General features: G+C 35.6%; 1 pseudogene across 1 annotated transcript; it reads right to left on the bottom strand.

Annotated features, from left to right (window-relative positions):
* Positions 1-17,872: 17,872 nt before the first annotated feature.
* LOC308550935 (actin-related protein 2/3 complex subunit 1A pseudogene) lies at positions 17,873-19,169 on the bottom strand (annotated as a pseudogene). The gene is made up of 2 exons: positions 18,742-19,169; positions 17,873-18,529 (listed from the first exon to the last, which is right to left on the bottom strand). The product of its transcript is annotated as an actin-related protein 2/3 complex subunit 1A pseudogene (transcript).
* Positions 19,170-20,626: the final 1,457 nt, after the last annotated feature.

Raw genomic sequence — 20,626 nt, 5'->3', positions numbered from 1 at the left:
ATAGCCATAGGTTTGATGAATGGAAAAGAAAACAAGACACATATCTATGCCATCTAAAGGGACACACATCAGGATGAACAACACACACAGACTAAAAGTGAATGAATGAAAAAAGATATTAAATGCAAATGGAAATGGGGGGGAAATGCTGGGGTAGCAATACTTATATATGCCAAAATAGACTTTAAAACATAGGCTATAGTAAGAGACAAAGGACACTACATAATGATATAGGAATCAATGCTACAAGAGTACATAACCCTTGTAAACATTTATGCACTTAACATAGGAACATCTAAGTATATAAAGCAAATCTTGGTGGACATAAAAGGAGAGGTTAGCAATAATACAGTCATAGAAGGGAATTTTAACACACCACTGACATCAATGGATAGATCTTCCAGACAAAAAATCCACAGTGAAATAGGGCTTTAAATGACATATAAGACCAGATGGATTTAATTGATATTTTCAGAGAATTTCACTCCAGAACAGCAGAATATGCATTTTTTCACATGCATATAAAATATTTTCTAGGATAGACCACATGTTAGGACACATAAAAAGTCACAATAAGTTTAAAGAGACTGAAATTATATTAAGTATCTTCTCTGACCACAATGGTATGAAAATATAAATCAATCTAAAAAATCAAAAAGGAAAAACACACAAACACATGGAAGGTAAATAACATGTTACTAAACAATGAATGAGTTAAAAATGAGATCAAAGAAGAAATCAAACGATACTTGAAACAAATGAAAATGAAAATACAACCAATCCAAAATCTATGGGACACAATGGAAGCAGTCCTAAGAGGGAAATTCATAGCAATATAGGCATACCTCTAAAAAAGAAAAAAACAACAAAAATCTCAAACAATCTAACTTTACACTTAAAGGAATTTTAAAAATAAAAAAATAAAATAAAACCCAAAGTGAGTAGAAGAGCAAATAATAATATTCAGAACAGAAGTAAACAAAATAAAGTTCTAAAAATACATTACAGAAGATCAATGAAAGTAAGAGCTGGTTCTTTGAAAAGATAAACAAGATTTATAAATCTTTAGCCAGACTCATTAACAAAAAAAAAGAGAAGACCCAAAAAGTAAAATCAGAAACAAAAGAGGAGAAATAAAAACTGACACCACAGATATACAAAGGATTATAAGAAAATACTACAAACAACTATATATCAACAAATTGGACAATCTGGATGAAATTGATAAATTCCTAGAAAAATACAATCTTCAAAAACTGAATCAAGAAGAAACAGAAAATATGAACAGACTGATTACAAATAATGAAATTGAAAGAGTAATCAAAATATTTTCAATAAACACAAGTCCTGGACTGGATGACTTCACAGGTGAATCTTATGAACATTCAAAAAAGAACTGACACCTATCCATCTCAAACTAGTTCCAAAAATTAAAAAGAAGGGAAGACTCCCAAGCTCATTTTACAAGGCCATTGTTATCTTAATTCCAAACCCAGATAAAGACACTTCAAAGAAAAAAATTATAGGACAATATCCATGATGAACATAGTTTCAAAAATCCTCAACAAAATATTAGCAATCCATATCCAACAATACATTAAAAGATAATACATCATAATCAAATGGGATTCATTTTAGGGATGCAAGGTTGATTCAATATCCATAAGTCAACTGATGTAATATACCACATAAACAAACAGAAAGATAAAAATCATATGATCATATCAATATATGCAGGAAAAGCATTTGTTAAAATCCAGTACCCATTTAGAATAAAAACTCTCAGCAAAGTGGGAATAGAGGGACTACATCTCAACATAATAAAGGTCATATATAACAAACCCACAGCTAACATCATACTCAATGGAAAAAAACAAAAAGTATTTCTTTTAAGAACAGGAACAAGACAAGGATGTACACTTTCACCAATACTGAAAGTCCTAGCCACAATAACCAGACAAGGAGAAATCAGAGGCATGTGCATTGGAATGAGGAATTGAAACTGTCATTATTTGCAGATGACATGATACTCTATGTAGAGAACCCTAATGATTCCACCAAAAAACTCTTAGAACTGAAAAGTTCAGTAAAATAGCAGGACACAAATAAATATTAAAAAATCAGTAGCATTTTTATATACCAATAATGCATGATCAGAAAGGGGAACTAAGAAAACAATTACATTTATAATTCCATCAAAAGAATTAAAATACCTAGGCAAAAATTTAACCAAGGGTGTAAAAGACCTCTACTGGGAAAATGATAAGGCACTGAAGAAATGAATTGAAAAAGATATAAGTAAGTGGAAGCGTATACCTTGTTCATGGATATGAAGAATTAACACAATTAAAATGTACTTGCTACCCAAAGCAATTTATACATTCAATGCAATTCTTATCAAAATAGCAATAGCATATTTCATAAAACTAATACAAATACTCCAAAAGTGTATATGGAAACACAAATGATCTCAAATAGACACAGCAATCTTGAAAAAGAAAAAAATAATTGGAGGTATCATGCTACCTGATATGAAAACACATTACAATGCTATAGTAATCAAAACAGCATGTTAATAGCATAAAAACACATATAGATCAACGGAACAGAATAAATATTCCACAAATACATCTACACCTATACAGTCAATTAATATTTGACAAAAAAGGCAAGAACATACAATGGGGTAAAGAGAGTCTGTTCAATAAATGATGTTGAAAGAACTGGCAGATACATGCAAAAATATAAATCTAGACCAGCTTCTGACACAATATATAAAATTAAACTCAAAATGGATTACAGACTTAAGTGAAAAACTCGAAACTGTAGAACTCCTAGAAGAAATCATAGACAGTAAAATCTCTGTCACTTCTCTTAGTAATATATATTTTTTGATATATCTCCTCAATCTAGAAAAACAAAAGAAAAAAATAAACACGAAACAAACAAACAAACAAACACCAATCCAATTAAAAAAACAGGCAAAGCACCTGAATAAACACTTCTCCAAATAAGTAGTACACATGGCCAATAAACATATGATAAGGTGCTCAACCTCACTAAAGATCAGAGAAATGCTAGTTAAAACCATAGTAGGACATCTCACACCTGCCAGAATGGCTATCATTAATAAATCAACAAACAGCAAGTGTTGTCAAGGATGTGCACTATTAGTGGGAATGCTCACTGGTGCAGCCACTATGGAAAACAGTATGGATAGTCCTCAAAAAATTGAAATTGGAATTGTCTTTGGAATCAGTAATTCCACTTCTGGGTATATATCCAAAGAAACCCAAAACACTAATTCAAAATAATATATGTACCCCTATGTTCATTGAAGTGTTATTCACAATAGCCAAGATATGAAGCAACCCAAGTGCCCATCAATAGATGAGTGGATAAAAAAATGGTGGCACAGTACATATATACTGTGGAATATTACTCAACCATAAAAAAGAATGAAATCTTACAGTTTGTGACAGTATGGATGCATCTAGATGGTATTATGGTAAGTAAAATAAGTCAGCAAGAGTAAGATAAATACTATATGATTTCACTAATATGTGGAATCTAAAGAACAATATAAAGGAACAAACAGAAACATACTCGTAGATACAGAGAACAGACTGATGGTTACCAAAGGGGAAGGGTTTTTGTGGACTAGATAAAAAAGGTGAAGAGACTGAGAAGTACAGATTTTTTGTTATAAAATATTCATAGGTATGTAAGGTACACCATAGGAAATATTGTGTAATAACTATGTATGGTACCAGTTGGATACTGGAAATATCGGAGGGAACAGTTTGTAAAAGTATATGATTGTCTAATAACTACACAGTATACTTGAAACCAATACAAATTTTTTTAAAAACCAGACAAATACATATATATATATGTATATATATATATATATATGTATATATGTATATATATGTATGATGTCTCCAAAAATATATACACAAGCTGAGTAATTATAAAGGCAGTGTTTATTAAAATACATACATTTCATTTTCAAAATTGAGCTATCAGCTGTTAAAGTGTGTATATATATTTGGGGACATCCTGTATACATGATCAACAAATTTAACCAAGCCACTGTTTCAGTATTTCTACTGAACTGACTAGTTGTTTGCAAATGGCTTTTACATATGGATGCAATATTAATTTAAAGGATCATAGGTTTTATGTAAAAAAATACATTAGTCATATAATTCTGATAACAGATTTAATAATGCCTAAATGAATTTATCTTCTCTAAGACTTCTGAGAAACAATATTATCAGAAACTTGCATATGTTTGTTTGCACTGAAATCTTCTAGAGACATACTTGACTAAACTTCATCAAAGCTCTGATTGAACTATCACATTTTATTTATAATTTGGATCTTAGTTTCAAAAACAATGGTATTCCCAAAACATTTCTATGTGGTTATATTCCATTGGTTTTGCAGAACATAAATGTAGATTATTATTAAATTGTATCAGAATTAAAAATAAGCATAATATTTGAATATCTCAGGGATGACTCTTATCTTTGTAGTTGTGCTTCATTTTATTTGCTATATAACATTTATCTTTTTAAATGAATGATCATATAATATAAACTGTGGAAATAGTATGATTTAATAATTATGGTTTTACTGGCTAATTATTGTAAGCTTTTTTTTTGTTATTATCACAAGGTTTGTGTAAACTATCATAACAAAATATAATTTGATTTGCTATAATATAATCTAAATTTTGATTAGGTTAAGTAATTTATAAAAATAATATTTAATCTTAGAATATGATGTTTAGGTCATGTCTGCATGGAATAATGATTTCAATCATCTTTCCTAATTTTGTTTGTAGATTGAAAGTCTAATGACAAATTAAACAAGACAGCCAATTTGATTCTTAAAGAGAAAATATACTGTTGGTTTTAAAGAATTTAAAAATTACTATAACACGTAAATCCATTCTGTGAATAGTCACAAAGGTTTCTGCTTGGTTAGAAGCAACCTTGAGTAGCATACAGGCTGGTTAAAAACATTAACACATTTCTTTTACCATCCATAGATTGGGTTAAAATGAAACAAAATAAATTATCTAGGTTCTCCTTCTGATTTTTCTAATCATCATTTGATTCAATGAACCCTTTCCTTTGGAACAGAAGAAGAATGCATCATCACTAATTTCTTCCTGAATTTTAAGGTCACTGAACTTTATTTTTCTAAGTTGCATATTGTTTGTAAATGTGAATTTACATTTGTAGTTGTGCTTCATTGGAAATATCTAAGAAATATTCATAGTTTAATTATTATTACAAAATAGGCTTACTAGAATTTAATTTAGCTCCAAATTACCTATCTCTGAATCTCCCTCTATTTTTAGTGGAATATCACATCTCAAGTTAATTATAAAGTATACTCACCTCATAACTTGCTAGTACCTGCCATATATTATGATAATAAAAAAGAGAAAAAAGAAATATGGCAGATTTTTTTTTTACAATTAGGTTAAAATTGGGTGGTTGGGTTGGTTGCTAAAATTAGTAAAGTTTTAGGTTTGTTGAGATTTTATTTCATGTTTAATTTTCTCTATTTTTAAAACTTATAGAAGTATTTATTACCTCCAAGTGTTGTAAAGAAATAATTTGTTACTTAAAAAATTAACAATCAATTAGTGGTCAGCTACTACATGGTTGACTGATTTCATTTGCTTCAATGAAATCATGAAGTATTCCGTGTTATCATGAAAACATAATAGAGAAGTGTGGAAAATAACTGGAAAAACTTGTGCTGTTCAACAACATTTTGGGTTGTCATTTTGGGCTGTGCTTGAAACAATGTTATGTAGGAAAATATATTAAAATTAAAAACATCTTTAACTTTAAAGCTCGAATAACAAACTATATGAGAACTGTGTGCTCTAAAAAGTTAAGTCAATGCTTACCTTTTGTAACAATATGGAATGGTATTTGAAAAAGCTATCAAACTGAAAGATAACACAAACTTTATATTTAAGTGTGCCACTTTAAAATATGCTGCTATTTTCATAAATATATTAAATAGTAAGATGTTTAGAATCAATAATTCCTAACAATTCTGTTTTCTAATTTAAAAATGCTTTTCTAACAATAACACTAACAGTCTTATCCATAAATACTAAAATTTACTACTTCATCTTGTGTAGATAATTGAGCAAATTTTTGCTACTAATCTTTGCTATTTCTTGAGCTTAAATTTTAATTATTGCAATCACTAGCTTGAATATGTCCTCCACTATGTTGCTCCTAGTCACTTAGCAAAACTGCAACACTGGTTTCATACAATATTAGTGTAAACGTTGCCTGCATGCATGCAGCTGAACACAGCTGGGAAAACATATAGGGGTGGGAAAAATTAGGTTTACAGTTGTGAGTACATGAAACAGAGTTTATTCTTGTAATATTTATTTATTAATTAATGTATTATTTTCCATACAAAAAACTGTAAACCTACTTTTGCCAACCTCTGTAATATCGCTTAGTGGTGTCACTTTATTTCCTGACCATGAACCTCAAGAGGGCATTCAGTGCTGGCTAACAGTCATGCTGTATTTCTATTGTCCATACAGCTGCATAGTATTTCGTGGTGTAAATTGCCGGGGTCCAGCCCCAGAGGTCCAGGGGTCCCCAAAAGTGTGGACAGCGTCTGCGAGGAATGAAGGACATGGAGAGAGCATTCAGAGCATCAGGACAATCATGTTCTCTCTTTATTGCCTTGTTACAACTATCTTTATACTATTTGATTTTATTGCTGGTTAAACAACATGACATCATGCTTTGCTCTGGTTTCTGTTTTGACCTTTCACAGTTAATGTTTATACTTTCTTATCTGACCTTTGCTAAAGAATTTATTTCTGTTTAGCTATGTTGATTTTAGTCTTATCTATTGTTTATATATTTCTATAGGCTATTCTACAGGTTAATCTCTAGTTTGTTATTTTATTCTAAAGTTACTATTTTATTGCTCTAGCACATAGCTAAAAGGAGAATAACTAAACCAGCTTTTCTTATGTAAAGGTTATGCAAGTCCTAAGTAAGGGTTCTGTCACTTGTGTGTGATTGTTGTTAACTGTGGTGACTGACCACCTGTCTGGCACCCAGCCTGTCTCTCCACTTGCATTCCCTGCAGCTATCAGATAAGGAAACTGCCTGCATACTTTGCAATGGCATTTTCTAAGTTGTTTGCTCAAAGCCTTTTTTTACCTTCTCCTCTAACAGGCACCAAGGGGGGCCCCCATCTCCCTAACCTTTCTTTTTTTTTTTTTTTAATATATATCTTTATTGATTTCAGAGAGAGGAAGGGAGAGGGAGAGAGAGAGATAGAAACATCAATGATGAGAGAGTCATTGATCGGCTGCAGCCCACAACCCAGGCATGTGCCCTGACCGGGAATCGAACCCTGATCGCCTGGATCTTAGGTCGATGCTCAACCGCTGAGCCACACCCTGCTGGGCTCCCTAACCTTTCTAAGAAGCTTGTGATATCCCGTACCCGTGTATGTTTGCCTCTGTGCATGACTGTGCTATATCCGTCCTCATTATAATATCCTGTGTATGGCAAAGGCATAGGTGTAGTTTGAAACAACTTTAGTCCTAGGCTTCTTTTTTCCTTGTGGTGATTCCCATAATTTTCCCCAAATATAAACATTCCCCAGTATTATATTCCTTAGCAGGGACTTACTAGTCATTTCTCTGGGAATAGCCCTGTGCCAGCGAGTCAGCAGGGGCCTGAACCCAGGCCTTTTCCCCAGTGGGGAACTTCCTGTGGTAATGGGCCTAACAAGTCCTAAACTTTCTGCTGACAGTCTGAGTCTGAGTTCCTCATAAACAGCACATATTTCTGTACTCCTTGGGGCCTTTACTGAATCATTGTCTTTTCCAGTCCCATCCAATCCCCTTGGCTAGGGAAAAGTTTCCAGCTAAGGCAATGCCCTTTTCTGGTGCAGTGACTCAGGTAAGGACACAGAGCATTAGAAAGGGGAATAAGCATAGGAAGAGGGATATGCCACACGCCAAGTCCCATGGAGCAATGGCTGTGCAAATGTCTCCTCCTTGAAGGACTGTGTCAAGCAGCAAGGATGGAACAGCTTCCGGCAGTAAATGTCCCACAGCTTTTTTATCCACTCATCTACTGATGGGCACTTGGGCTGTTTCCAGATCTTAGCTATTGTAAATTGCACTGCTATGAGCATAGAGGTTCATAAGTTCTTTCTGATTGGTGTTTCAGGTTTCTTAAGATATATTCCTAGAAGTTGGATCACTGGGTCAAATGGCAATTCCATTTTAAATTTATTGAGGAAACTCCATACTGCTTTCTACAGTGGCTGCACCAGTCTGCATTCCCACCATCAGTGTACTAGGCTTCCCTTTTCTCCACACCCTCACCAGCACTTGCCATGCCATTGCCATTCCTTGATTTGTTGATGGTAGCTATTCTGACAGGTATGAAGTGATGACTCATTGTGGTTTTAATTTGCATCTCTCTGATGGTTAGTGACATTGAGCATTTTCTCATATGTCCCTTAGTCCTCTGAATGTCCTCTTTGGAGAAGTGTCTATTTAGGTCTTCGCCCATTTTTTAATTGGATTGTTTGTCTTCCTTTTGTTAAGTTGCATGAGTTCCTTATATGTTTTGGATATTAACACTTTATTGGATGTGCTTTGCTTCCTACCTCACAGAAAAAATTGAAGCAATCAGAAGAGAACTGCCAAAGGTTCTCACTACAGCATCTACATAATTACCAACATTTGTGCTTGTACCCTCTACCTTCTTTTCTGTTAGAGTACATTGTCCATGCTCCTAGCTAACATCAGCCCCTCCACTCGTGTATGAGATCCCATCCCCTCTGACCTACTAAAGGATATTCTTTTGGAAATTCTCCCCTTCCCCACCCCCAATCAGCAAGGGAAATATTTTGTTATTTCTCTCATCTTACCAAAACAAAACAAATTCTCTTAACTCCACTTCCCCTAATGTTGCATTCCTTTCCTTCCACTTACAGGAAAATGCTTTGAAAAAATTATATTCAGTCTTTTTTCTTAATTCTTCCACTCAAATTCTTTTTCTTTATTTATCTTATATAAAGTTTTATATTGAAATAAAACATATGCAAAAGTTGCAGGAATTATAGAAAGAACCCCCATGTACCTTTCAACCAGATTCACATTCTTCAATTCTCTCTTGGATCCACACCTATTAGATTTTTGCTATCACCATGTCACTGAACTACTCTTACTTAGGTTCTTAGTACAATGGCACCCTGCTATATCTGATGGCCATATTTGGGGCCTCATCACACCTAATCTTTCAACAGCATTTTACATAGATGATCATTTCTCTCTCCATAAAACACTTTCTTTATTCAGCTTCCAGGACACTCAATTCACCTGCTACCTGATTGACACCTTTTCCTCAGATTCCTCATATACACTCTCATCTTATTGACCTCTTACCATTTGGGTGCCCCAACAATCAGACCTTGAACCTCTTCTCTTTTCTATCTACAAACATATTCTATGTAATTTAATCCAGCGTCATGACCTTACATATAATCTAATGTATAATAATTCATCTGGTCTTTGTTTCTCATTCTTGGTAGGAAACCTCTAAACCTTTGGAATTTCCCAAATGATAGAACTGTCTGTTATTCATAGTGGGGTGAGATAATTTATGTTAATGAGATCACTCACAGTGAGCTCCTAGATAATTTATACTAATGAGATGATTCAGAATGGGGGCAGGCCACACCAGAAAGACCAACCTTAGGGTTACAAGGTTGGAGTTTTGAACCACGTGATATCAGCATTACCTACCTATCTGGCGAAGGAAGGGATATCAGTGGTTGCGTCCAATCATGTGATCATCGAGCCAATCAATCATGCTTAATTTAAATTTTTATTTTATTGGCACCCCAATTAAACTCGGGACAATGATTCCATAAAACTCCTTTGCTGGCGAATACATCAATGTGCAAGGAAGTGAAACACCCTGATTTTGTGAGGAAAGGGCATGGAAACATTACATTTAGGAGTCTCCCAGACCTCACCATATGTCTTTTCTTTTGGCTGATCCTGGATTTTATCTTTCATAATAAACTTTAAACTTAGCGATAGCATTCTCTTATATTCTGTGAGTTTTCCTACCAACCTGGGATGAGCATACCCAAATTTGTGAATCCCCAAATTTGTAGTCAGTTGGTCAGAGTTCAAGTGGACTTGGGACCCTTGAAATAATGGCTGGAATGTGACATGAGGACAGTCTTATTGGTAGCTGTGTTCTTAACTTTGTGGTCTGTGATAACTCCAGATGATTCATGCCAAAATTAAATTGCCATATTGTCCCATTAGTATATTGACAAATCTCTTATTTATATCTCCAGCCCTGACCTCTTCTTTAACACTTAACTCATATATACAGAAACTTATTCAAAATCTTACTTGGATATCTAACTCAGCTCAATTTTAATGAGTTCAAAACTAAGTCTCTTATATTGTGCCCCAAATTTGATTGACTAAGATTCTTCCCTATTTCAGTCAATGACCATTCCATTTTTCTAGTTGTTCAAGGCAAAACTTTTCATTAACTAATAAGGTAAATTAACAAGTTAATGTAATTATTTTGTTCAAAACCATGTAAATGCTTACTTATCTCAGAGTATAATTTTTAATTCTTGGAATGGTTTACTAGGCTCTGTATTATCTTATCTCAAGTATCCACTACCTCTGACCTCCAATCCTGCTAATCTCCCACTTTCGTTCAAACTAATGCAGCCACATGAACCTTCTTTCCATATTTTGAAAATTATTGCATGGGTACTATTTTATAGATGTTTGTTTTTTCTGCCTGGAATTTTATTCTAAATTCACATGATTTAACCCTTCAAGATTTTACTTAAACATCATCTTTACAGGTAGGCTTTTCCTAAGCAGGCAATTAAAAACTACACAATCAACTCTCTGTCTCCCTTCTCTGCTCTTCATTTTTCTTTATTGCATCTATCATCATCTAATATTCCACATATTTAATTTATTTCATTTCCTGTATCCCCTCAGTAGAATGTAAGTTCCATCATGGCAGACACTTTTGTATAGAACAGTAGTTGGGGTGGGAGAAGATGGTGGCCCTATGAGAAGAAGTAGAGTGACCTTGCTCCCAGCCACAGACTCAATTTCCTGCTAAAATTCAGTGTAACCAGCATGGAAAAAACAGAAAAATATGCCTAAGTAGACATATTTCGAGTAGGGAGCACTGAAGAAACATCATAGAGTCTGGTAAGACAGGGTGGGGCGTAGAATGAGGGAGTCTCCCCTGAAGCTTGTGCTGGGAGCCAAGGCCCTAGGGCTAGAGACTGCAAAGCTCCTTCCTCTTAGGAGTGTGGACTCCCATCCAAAAGCTGGAATCTCAGTCCTCGAGTGAGCAGAAAGGAAGGAGAACTCCGCACAGAGGGAAGAGGGAACCAGGAGACAGTGTACCTGAGTGAAGGGGACAGCGCATTCTAAGTGAAACAAAGCTTCTAATGGCAGCCGCAACAGGTGTTTTTTGCACTGAGTGCTGACCCATAGGAAAGGCAGTCCCACAGTTTGTGGCTCCCAAATAGAAAGGGGCCAGAGGGCTGCACTGTACAGCTATATACAGGGACCATCTGCCTTATTGTAAGGCATTATGTAGAACACCAGAAAGCATTTGATCTGTGTCACACAGGGAAGGGAAAGAGAGCCTTCCCACCACCATAGAGGGACTGGAGCTCCTTGAGGGGTGGATTTGTTCTCCAGCTGCCTCAGCTCCCGGTGGGCAATTCTGGGACTTTTGACCTGCCCTGAGGGGTGGGCGGGATAGCACACAAGGAACCGCCCCAGCTTTACTAAGGTCAGCTGTGCAGGGGAGCTCCATGAGACTGACTTTGTGACCATACCTGCCTGGTGCCAAGGCTTGGGGGCTGCGGGACATTGAAGGGCAGACTCTATGCTTGTGTGTTGTTTTGTGCCTTTTTGAGTTTTTGATCACTTGAACCGGAGTTCACCTTCCTGGCTTGCATTGGGGAGACAGACCAGTGAAACCTGGGATTTATGTCTGCATTGTGGAGATTTTAAAATTAGCATGCCCAGTGCAATCAACCAACCAGATCTGCGAAAAAAGGGATGGAGTATGCTTACTTCTCCTGCAGGCTCGGAACACTACCCCCAACACAAAAGGGGCTGATTCAGCTCACTGAAGCTTCAGATATCCCCTGCAGGGCCCAGTCCTATGGGGAAAGGAGAACAGCTCACAGGAGGACATTAGAAGAATAAAACTCTCAGGGACTATTGTTTGGGAACTGGAGGAAAAACTAAAAAGCCCTGTGGGGTATTGGGCAGGCAAAGTGCTCACTGGAATGTTTTTTAATCGAACCCACTGAGCCCAGGCTGCTGAAAGGGCCCATACTGAAAAGGCAGCAGGCCGAACTCTATCTGAAACTGTAGTAGGCCATTGTATGGGGTACTAGAATTGGAAGATAAGGTAAACACTGAGGAGCTGGCTTTGAAGCAGAGACAAACTACCCCACAGTGAGTGCCTAACAGCAAACCTCTAAGTAAGGGGAGTGATATCCTGAACTACACTAGCCATCCTGCACCCTAAAGACTCTTTAGAAGACTCTGGATTAAGACCAGGCAACCACAAGGGGGAAACAAAATAGCCGACAAGTGTAGGTTGTTCACAGAGAGACTCAGATCAGTCAACTACCTAAGGACACCAGAGCCAAACACAAAGTCCCTGACATTGGTTGATACACAAATACATCCCAAAAGAACTGAAATCAGCATAAAAATCAGTGGGCTGCAGACAACCAGAGCTGCCCAGATGAAACTCATGTGATTGACTTTTTTTTTTTTTAAGAAAAAGAGAAATGAAAAAAAATGTTTTCTTTTTAAATTTTACAATTTTTAAAAATATTTAAATATTTTAATTAATTTTTTTTAAAAGAATTTTGTTTTGCTTAGCTTGTTCTTTGTTTTGTTTATTTTGCCTTCATTTTGTTTTGTCTTTTGTTCTATTATCAAGATTTTCTATATATTCCTTGGTTAATTTCTGGGACATTATCAGTATAACCAATAAGATTACTGCTTTCCTCTATAATTTCCTCTATATCAATGATTGGACTCCCTCCCTTCCCTTGCTTTAACTCTCTGTATCTTCTTGACCTATTGGCATAACTATTTTTTTCTTTTTCTCCCTTCTGTCTTCCTGTTTTTTGTTTAATTTTTTGTTTCTCTTTGCCTCTTTATTGTATTTTTATTTTTTCAAATTCAACTATTTTTCTATTCCTACTCTCTACCTTTAATTTTTTGCTAGCCCTTCTTTTAGAATCTTTTTCTTTTTTTGACCTTTTTATCTCCAAGTAGCTTCTTTTTTTTTTTTTTACTTTTTATTTTAGTTTATTATTATTATTTTTTTATTTTTTGTTAGTAATAGCAATAATATTGTTTTCTCTATATATATTTTTTCTCTCTTCTTTTTATTTCTTATATTTGCTTTAGTATTTGTGTTCTCACTTCACACTCCTAATTCTACTTGGGATGTTTTCACTGTGATTGTCAAGATATTTTGTAAGATACTGCTTGTTTCCTGGTAGTTTGGTTGAGTATTGTCTTGCCTTGCCAGTACTCACACAACGTGGTTGGTGCTGAAACACACAGTTAGCCAACCTGACAGGAGAGTCCTCCCAAGGATGGGTCAACAACAATTCAGACCCAATCACAACAGGGGAGCCCAAAGAACCCCCAAAATGGACACCCACAAAAGGGAAAAAACTAGAGCAAATAGCTCAGAAGTATAAGGAAAACACACCTCTGAGCTCAACTGGACATACACTACAAAATCCCAATCCACAAGACTGGGAGACAGCAAATATATCTAATATACAGATACAAACACTAAGAGCCACCAAAAAGGGGACAAAAAGAAACAAGCCCCAAAATAAAGAAAAAATCACCAGAAAAAGACCTTGTTGAGACAGAGTTAAGCAAGTTATCAGAAATAGAGTTCATAGCAATTGTTACAAAGATGCTCAAGGAAATAAATAATATTAGCAAGACACTTAATGGAAAAATTGAGGAATTAAGTGAAAACATGAAAAAAGAGCTAGATATCATAAATAAGAATCAGGCAAAAATGAAGTATACTGTATCTGATATCAAGAATATGCTGGAAGGAATTAAAAGCAGGCTCAGTGAAGCAGAAGATAGAATAATGGACTTAGAAGGTAAGGTAGAAAAGTACACACAATTAGAGCAGCAAAAGAATAAACAGTTAAAAAGCATGAGGACAGTCTAAGGGAGCTTTGGGACAACATGAAGCAAAACAACCTTCCCATCATAGGGGTAACAGAGGGGGAGGAATGAGAGCAAAGTTATAGAGAACTTAGTGGAGGAAATAATAACAGAAAACTTCCTTATGCTAGCAAGGGAGAAAGCCACACAAGTTCAGAAAGCACAGAGGGTTCTAAACAAGAGGGACCCAAAAAAATCCACTCCAAGACTCATCATAATTAATATGGCAAAAGTCAAAAACAAAGAGAGAATATTAAAGGCTACAAGAGAAAGACAAGCCGTGATCTACATGGGAACCCCCATAAGGATGACTGCAAATTTCTCAAAAGAAACTTTTAAGGCCCGGATGGTGTTGTATAAAGTTATCAATGTAATGAAAAGCAAGAACATGCAACCAAGACTGCTTTATCCAACAAGGCTATCATTTAAAACTGAAGGTGAAATAAAGAGCTTCCCAGACAAAAAAAGGCTAAAGGAGTTCAGTACCACCAAACCAGCATTGCAAGAAATGCTAAAAGGACTGCATTAAGAAAAAGAAGGAATAGTGAGAGAAAGGTACATCAGCATAAAAGGGAAAAATGGCATTAAATAAGTATATATCAACAGTAACCTTAAATGTAAATGGAATAAATGCTCCAATCAAAAAACATATGGTTGCTGAATGGAAAACAGGACCTAAATATATACAGTCTACAGGAGACCCACTTAAAAGCAAAAGATTCACATAGCCTAAAAGTGAAGGGATGGAAAAAAATATTCCATGCAAATGGAAATTTTAAAAAAGGTAGAGTAGCAATACTTATTTATAACAAAATAGATTTCAAAATAAAGACCATAACAAGGGACAAAGATGGTCACTACATAATATTAAAGGGATCAATCTAACAGGAGGGAAAAAACCCTTATAAATATATATGCACCCAATGTAGGAGCACCTAAATATATAAGAAATTTCTTGGGGGACTTTAAGGGGGAGATTGACAGCAACACAATCATAGTGTAGGACTTTAACACTCCCTGACAGCATTGGACAAATCACCAAGACAAATTATGAACAGGGAAACACAGACCTTAAATGAAATTCTAGATCTAATGGATTTCACTGACATTACAGAACATTTCATCCCAAAGCAGCAGAATACACATTCTTCTCAAGTGCATGTGGAACATTCTCAAAAATAGACTACATGTTAGCGCACAAGGCAAGTCTCTACAAATTCAAGAAGACTGAAATCATATCAAGCATCTTCTCTGACCACAATGCCATGAAATTGGAAATCAACCACTATAAAAAACCTCAAAAATATTTAAACACATGGAGACTAAATATCATGTTATTAAACAATGAATGGGTTACTAATGAGATCAAGGAAGAAATCAAATACTTCATGGAATAAAACAAAAATGGATAGACGACAACCCAAAATCTATGGGGCACAGCAAAAGCAGTTCTGAGAGGAAAGTTCATAGCAATACAGGCCTATCTCAAGAAATAAGAAAAAGCTCTACAAAGCCAACTAACACAACAACTAAAAGAACTAGACTGAGAACAGCAAGAAAAGCCCCAAGGAAGCAAAAGGAAGTAAATAATAAAGATAAGAGCAGAAATTAATGACATACAGACTAAAAAAACACTACAAAAAAACAACAATGAAACTAGGAGATGGTTGTTTGAAAAGATAAATAAGATTGATACACCTTTAGCCAGACTCACTAAGAAACAAACAGAGAGGACCCAAATGAATAAAATCAGAAATGAAAGAGGCGATATAACAACTGACCCAACAGAAATCAAAGGAACATAAGATAATACTATGAGCAACTATATGCCAACAAACTGGACAACATGGATGAAATGGATATATATTCCTAGAAGCATACAATCTTCCAAAGCTGAATCAAAAAGAGGCAGAAAACCTGAATAAACTGATAACAACTAATGAACTTGAAGCAGTAATCAAAAAACTACCAGCAAACAAAAGGCCTGGACCAGATGGATTTACAGGCAAGTTTTACCAAACATTAAAAGAATTAAGACCTATTCTACTCAAACTATTCCAAAACATTCAAAAGGGAAAACTCCCAAACTCTTTTTATGAGGCCAGCATCATCCTAATCCCCAAACCAGATAAAGACACTACAAAGAAAGTAAATTACAGGCCAATATCCTTAATGAACATAGATGTTAAAATCCTCACTAAAATACTAGCGGACTGGATTCAGCAGTAGATTAAACAGTTCATACACCACGACAAAGTGGGATTTATTCTGGGGATGCAAATCTGGTATAACATCCTCAAATCAATAAATGTGATACATCACATAAACAAAATGAAGGAAAAAAATCATATGATCATATCAATAGATGCAAAAACAGCATTCGACAAAATCCAGCACCCATTTCTGATAGAAACTCAGCAAAGTGGGAATAGAGGGAGCATGCCTCAACATAATAAAGGCCATATATGACAAACCCTCAGCCAACATCATACTCAATGTGCAAAAACTAAAACCATTTCCCTTAAAAACAGGAAAAAGACAGGGATGTCCACTTTCACCACTCTTATTCAACATAGTAGTGGAAGCCAGTGCCACAGCCATCAAATAGGAAGAAAATATAAAAGACATCGACATTGGAAAGGAGAAATATAACTGTCATTATTTGCAGATGACATGATATTGTACATAGAAATCCCTAAAGACTCCATCAAAGTACTGTTAGATTTGATTGATAAATTTCGCAAGTTATCTGGATACAAAATTAACATCCAGAAATCAATGACATTCTTATACACTAACAATGAATTTTCAGAGAGAGAAACTAAAAAAACAGTACCATTTACCTTTGCAACACAAAAAATAAGATACATAGGAATAAATTTAACCAAGGATATAAAAGACCTGTACTCGGAAAACTACGTTACACTGAATAAAGAAATAGAGGAAGATTTAAACAAGTGGAAGAATATACCATGCTCATAGATTGGAAGAATTAAGATCATTAAAATGTCCATACTACCCAAAGCAATTTATGGATTCAGCAGCACATTTCATAGAGCTAGAACCAATATTACAAAAATGTATATGAAACCAAAAATGACCCCGAATAGCCACAGCCATCTTAAGAAGAACAGAGTGGGAGGGATCACTTTACCAGGTATCAAACTGTACTACAAAGCCATTGTAATCAGAACAGCCTGATATTTGTACAAGAACAGACATATAGATCAATGGAACAGAACAGAGACCCCAGAAATAGACCCATGCAGTTATGGTCAGTTAATATTTGACAAAGGAGGCAAGAGTATCCAGTGGAGTCATGACAGTATCTACAAAAAATGGTGCTGGGAAAATTGGACAGCTGTATGCAAAAAAATGAAACTAGACCAACAACTTTCACCTTACATAAAAATAAACTCAAAATGGATATGTGTCTTCATTATTTCCTTGCTGCTGGCTCTTTTCACCATGAGGCAAATGGCAGAGCTGCCCTTGGGGCAATTTGTCAGTTTGTTATGCTGGATCTGGGAGCCTTACTTAGCTTCCCATTATCCAAAGGCACTTTATAGAAGACTCTTAATGACTTAAAATCCCAAGTTGTCATGCCTCCAGTGATTCTGGTAGTGCAAAATTTATGACAATCTTGTTTGTCCACCTCATAAATAGATACTGAATGATGATATTCTGGTGCAGCATCTCCAGGGCTGTATCAGGGTCCTTGATTGTGGCTTTCTTTCCATGTTTTGGAAACTTTAATGGCAGACATGTTGAACTGGATGCTGTTTTGGAATGTCTAGCTTGAAGAAAAAAAATCAATCAGCTGTGGTCATCATAGTTAAAGAGCATTGGCCAGCAGTCATAGCCAGCAGCTACAATGCTATTCTCCAAGACAAATGACACCCTCAGGGGGGTCAGGAAGTCTCTTTTGAGAGTTGAGAACACAATTTTTGAGCCATTGGCAATGGATGGACACTATGATGTCATAGCTGACCCAGGCCAGGCGGCTCCCACTGCCAGAGAAGCTGACACTGTGCACCTAGCCATCAGTGTCACTACCACCAAACCACGACATCAGCTGACCAAAAAGTATCTTGCTGAGACCTGAGTATACATGGACAAAATACTCTGTATTTAAAATCATATGATCCTGCTGCCAACCAAACATTGTTGGGATGCCAATCCAAGCTGAGGAAACTTGGAGAAAATTTGCTTTTCTTAAAAAACATTATTTGTTGATTTTAGAGAGAGAGGAGGGGGCGGAGAGAGAGAGAGAGAGAGGGAAACATCAATTTGTTGTTCCACTTATTTATGCATTCATTGGTTGATTCTTGTATGTGCCCTGATCTGGGATGGAATCTGAAAACTTGGCATGGGGATGACCATCTAACCAACTGAGCTATGGAGACAGGGCCTGAATTGGATTTTTAATGTGCTTGCTTACTCAGCAGTCATTTTCAGACTGGAACTAACAAACAAAAATGAGTTGTGCTCCATGTCCCACAGCAAATTTGTTCCCTGGTGAGGACCACTTGACAAAAGTGGCTGCATGATTAATTCTCAGGATCACCAGGATTGACTTAAAGACATCATTTTTCTGACACCAGACAAGAATTTGGTCTGCCCCTCAAGTGATTGATATGATCACTCTTGGGAGCCCAGTTGATGCCTGTGATGTGACTACTGTGCTCCTTGAATTCATGAGATTTTACCAAGTGACTCCCATTCTTCTTACAGATGTGGATCAGTGATTATTGGTACTAAGGGCAATCTGTGTTTGATCCATGTTCCAGGAATAACAAGTGATTGGCTCTAGTAAAAACTGATGCAGGGACATTATTCTTTTTTAAAATTTTTATTGAATTTTTGGGGGTGATGTAGGTTAATAAAATTATATAGGTTTTGGGTGTAGAATTCTATAATACATCATCTGTATATAGTATTGTGTGTTCATCTCCCAATGTCAAGTCTCCTATCATCACCATTTATCTCCCCTTTACCCTCTTTCCCTCAGGGATCACCCATCCCTCTCCTTTTCCTCTGATAACCAACATATTGTTGTTTTTGTCTATGAGATTTTGATGGTTTCTTTTGCTTAATCCCTGCATAATCTCTTCACCTTTTTCACCCAGCCTCCCAACCCCTCTGCCCTCTAACAGCTGTCAGTCTGTTCTGTGAATCCATGAGTCTGTTTTTATTTTGTTTTTTAGTTTATTTTGTTCATTTGATTCCACATATAAGTGATATCATATGGTATTTCTCTTTCTCTGACTGGCTTATATGCAAAGGATATGAATAGACACTTTTCCAAAGAGGAAATAGACACATGAAAAAATGCTCAGCATCACTAATCATTAGAGAAATGCAAATTAAAATGACAATGAGATATCACCTCATACATTTCAGAATGGCTATCATCAATAAATCAACAAGCAACAAGTATTGGAAAAGCTGTGGAGAAAAGGGAGCCCTCACTCTCTCGCACTGTTGGTGGGAATGCAGATTGGTGTAGCCATTGTGGAAAACAATGCAGGGTTTCCTCAAAAAATTAAAAAGAAAACTGCCTTATAACCCAACAATCCCATTTCTGGGACTTTATTCAAAGGAACTTGAAACACTGATTTGAAAGAATACAGGGTGTCTCAAAATAATATATACACATTTTGAATGATTATAAAGTCAGTGTTTATTAACATACAGTTTATTTTCAAAATTTGAAGGAATAGACAAAAATGAATAATTTTTTTATCAATGACTGTTTTCAAACTGATGAGCCTTCTGGTCCAGGCACTGTTGATAACACAAAGCAATGGAATCACAAACATCAAGAATCATTTCATTCAGTATTTTTGCACCCTCAATTCATCAACTGGTGCGGTTTGATACCATAAAATTTATCTTTTATGTATCCCCATAAAAAAATCTAGTGGCACTTTAGGATAAATTTTCTTTGTTCAAAGCCTGGTCTGGCTTCATCCATTATTTCAAATCAGTTAAACCTGAAAAGGAGTGAAAAGTAAGTGAGGTATCAGCTGTTAAAATGTGTATACATTTTTGGGGGATGCCCTATAAATGCACCTCTATGGTCATTGCGACACTATTTACAATAGCCAAGATTTGGAAGCCACCCAAGCATCCATCAGTAGATGAGTAGATAAAAAGGCTGTGGGACATCTACACAATGGAATACTCAGCCATAAAAAAGAAGGAAATCTTACCTTTTGCAACAGCATGGATGGACGTGTAGATTATTATACTAAAGAACATTATTTTTAGTGTTTTCAAAAGATAGAA

Source organism: Miniopterus schreibersii, assembly GCF_964146895.1.
Source record: "Miniopterus schreibersii genome assembly, chromosome: X".
Taxonomy (NCBI): Eukaryota; Metazoa; Chordata; class Mammalia; order Chiroptera; family Miniopteridae; genus Miniopterus; species Miniopterus schreibersii.
The sequence above is the reverse complement of the archived record's forward strand: the minus strand, read 5'-3'. Positions and strand labels throughout refer to the sequence as shown.